General features: G+C 43.9%; 1 long non-coding RNA gene across 1 annotated transcript; it reads left to right on the top strand.

Moving 5' to 3' along the window:
- Positions 1 to 1,984: 1,984 nt before the first annotated feature.
- Positions 1,985 to 2,383, top strand: LOC135245107 (uncharacterized). Its single transcript, XR_010327149.1, has 2 exons — positions 1,985 to 2,028; positions 2,147 to 2,383. It is a non-coding gene; the product is annotated as an uncharacterized LOC135245107 (long non-coding RNA).
- Positions 2,384 to 3,459: the final 1,076 nt, after the last annotated feature.

Below are 3,459 nucleotides of genomic sequence, written 5' to 3'. Positions count from 1 at the left end.
ACACTGTGGGCTAGGAGAGCACAGGAAAGGTGAGGAAGGGTTGCGATTTTAGCATGGCTTATCAACTTAGGAATGCAGGTGTCCTTGAGCTTCCTACAGTGCACTGCGGGCGCTCTACAGAACAAAATCAGCTCACTTTTGCATTCCAAGCAGAGCAGGAGACGACATAAATGGAAAAACACAGCACAGCGTTAATGTTTAAGAATACATTTGATTTTCCATAATAAATGTGAGCTGCGGTCTGCCTCCGAATGCAAAATGACGATGTGAAACACACGTCCATCCACACCCCAGCATCAAAGCGTGTTCTCATCATCGGGGCTTGCTGGCGCTGAAAATAATGATGAGTGTTTGTAGCTGTTTGTCAATATTGACGCCAGCGCAACAACAGCTGGTTAACACTGCCACTCCAGGCGAAAGCGCTAATGTGCCTAACAGCTGCATTTCATGTTTTGTTTTTCTCCCCCTTTTACAGTTCCGACTGACAGCAATCTGAGCAGCACAGGCCCAGCCAAGGGCTATCAATCCCGTAATTTCCAGTTTGTCAGCTGTGTGGCTTCGTTGATAGTCTTTTTTTTTTCCGTGGTCGAAGCGCTTTGAAGTTGTAGTTCCTCTTCGCCACCAACAGATGTCAGGAAACGCCCTGTAATGAGCAGTTGGACTCCGGGGTTGGAATCCTGCTGAGAGCAACCAGCTGGTCTTTGATCACTTATTCATTCTCATCCATAGCTGAAGAATAATAAATGTTCAGAAAATGGGGCACTTGTTGTTTACAGGTCCCTTGGATTCTGGCTGAGTGATAGCTTGACAAGTTGAAGATTTGTTTTAAATTCAGAATGTGGCAGTTTTTATTGAAGTGATTTTTTGGTTTTGTCTTAAATCAGGAATTGTTTGGTTGATATGGCATATGTAAGAATACAAAGGCACCATTAGAGAAAATATGGCTGCTTTGATTATTTTATGCATACGAAGCCAACTGAAACTGCATTCATACGCAATATCTTATGACACCAGCACCTCTACTGTATGTAGGGAATCACGATTAATTGGAAAACACTAATTCATACATGGCATACAGACATTCATATGCACACACAAGCGCACACTTATTCTTAGATTCTGTGGTAGTATGAATATAGACTTATATTCAAAATGTATACAACTGAGAAATTGTGTTGAGTAGCATAATATCATGAGGTCTTAATTTAAAAACCCTCAAAATTTCTAAGCAAATTACCTTGGCCTTATAAAACAAAATCCTGTGCAGGGTGGTGCATAGAATCCAATGGTGATTGGCTCCAATCCTTGATTTTAACGTGCCTTCAGATATACACATATTTTGTAGGTTTGAGGGTTCATGGGAAACTGAGTCAAAGCCTAGGTACAATAAGAGAGATTCCTTGTTGGTCCCTCCACTGTGGTCAGACCATGATGGGAGTGATGCAATGCCAGAGTAACACTGCTCAGATAATTCAGGAGAGGAAAGCTATGTGCACTCACTTTAGGCTATATATATCCATTCATTATCAATACCCGCTCATCCTGGTCAGGGTTGCGGAAGGTGCTGGAGTCTATCCCAGCATGCATTGGGCGAGAGGTAAGAAAACACCCTGGACAGGTCAGCACTCTATCGCAGGGATATATATATATATAGTGGCTCCCCGATCCCTTATCGGTGCTCCACGAAGAAACACCAGCAACACCATGGCGGCCAGCCCTATCGGCGCCGCCGACCACTAGGACAAGTGGTGGGAGGTCATTACCTCCCCAAATACCTATTGGAGGATTTCAGGACCAGGGAAAGCACTGTGCAGACCAGGTGAGATTCCACAGGTTCAGCACCATGGACAGAGCTACAGCAGAGTGCAGGACTGTGGAATTTTCCCACTCTGCTGCAGCACACCTGAAGCAGCTCAAGTTGATTAGCTCACAGGGCTTTTAAGGAGCAGCAGAACAACAGAGTGGCAGAGTTGCTGGGTCTTCTGATTGAGCCACACCTGGCTTCTCTCCTCACCTGCTCCTGGGGTGGTAAGCGGCCGTGGGCCAAACTAATCTCCTCGAACGGGATTATTGAATAACTGAAGAATTGAAATATTGTAGTATTGGAGTACTGCCTCGCCTGTGCATCTGGATTCTCTCACCACAGCCAGAGGGCTGGAGGACAATAGGCCAGAGGAGAAGTTGGAGAAAGGATACAGCCAAGGACCTGACTGCCCTGTACCCCCCAGCCCCTGTCTAATGCCCTTCCCCATTGTCTCTCCCCAGGAGCAGCCTCCGTGCCCTGGAGAGGAACATTGAAGCCCAGACCGGGAAGAACTTGAATTACTTTTCTCCCCTTACCCTTCCCCAGTAATTTGTTTCAATAGATTTTTGTTAACCGCAACCTTTGACACTGACTGCTCTGTTTCTAATCCTGTTTTGTCAACTGCAACCTCCGGATTGGCCGGGTAGCCCACGATACATGCATACATACATACATGCATACACAGCCATATCAAATTCATGTGAGGAAATCCCTGGCATAATTTCAGAGGATTTGTCAGACAGTTCCTCTGCAATTACCTCAAACCTGTTTTCGTGCATGTGTGGATGTCAGCATCTGCCATACATTTTTCAGCCAGGTCTCTAGCAGTCCCCCTGTTCCCCATCTCCACCTTTTCTTTCTGTAAGTTTCTGTTTTGATGTCTACAGAGATGGTCAGCAGCTTCACGTTAGCCACCAGGTACTACTGTCTGTTCCCAGGAATAACAACACTTGTTAGACCACTTTTTGGCAATCAGCCCAAGTTCTACTATGCATTGGCAACTCTTGTCTATATCAAATATTCCGCTATTTTAAAGCAGCAGTTGAGGTCAGTATGCACCTGACAAAACTGAGCACAGAACAGTTCTTATTGTTAGTGTGGTAGGGTATATTTTACCCTGATAGTCACATAAATATTGACTATTTTATATTGAGTCATATGTGGCCTTGTATAACTGCTGTTAGTGTTAACACAGAACATTTTCATTTTGCAGAACTGTAATCGTTCCTGGTAGACCTAGGACAGAAAAGGACAAATGGGTGCCAGATCTTTATGGTTAGGCAGTTGACATTTCTAGAGAAGTGGATTTATGCTTTCCAGTAACGCCGCCCCCCCAAAATTGTTTGAGAAATTCAGAACCAGTCTAAATTCTAGCATTTTACCTTTGCCATCCACAAAACCAACACACTGCCACAGGCCTTTTAGTGGTGGTTTTCTTTAGAATGGTAAAAATGTATATTTTTTTGTTCTTTGTGTTTTCGTTTTTAATCAGGGCTGCAACTCACATTTAATCAAACAGATCTGTTTTTTTTTTAAATTCTGTGTAGAGAATACATGGAACAAAAAATGTGGCTTTCATGAAGTTGCTGCCAACATTCTCTCAACAAGAACATGTTCCATCTAGGCGATGAGGTTGCCAAAAAAAAAAAAAATCC

The sequence above is a fragment of the Anguilla rostrata genome, chromosome 18, assembly GCF_018555375.3.
Source record: "Anguilla rostrata isolate EN2019 chromosome 18, ASM1855537v3, whole genome shotgun sequence".
In the NCBI taxonomy this organism is placed as follows: domain Eukaryota; kingdom Metazoa; phylum Chordata; class Actinopteri; order Anguilliformes; family Anguillidae; genus Anguilla; species Anguilla rostrata.
Note: the sequence above shows the minus strand (reverse complement) of the source record. Positions and strands in the feature narration are given on the sequence as shown.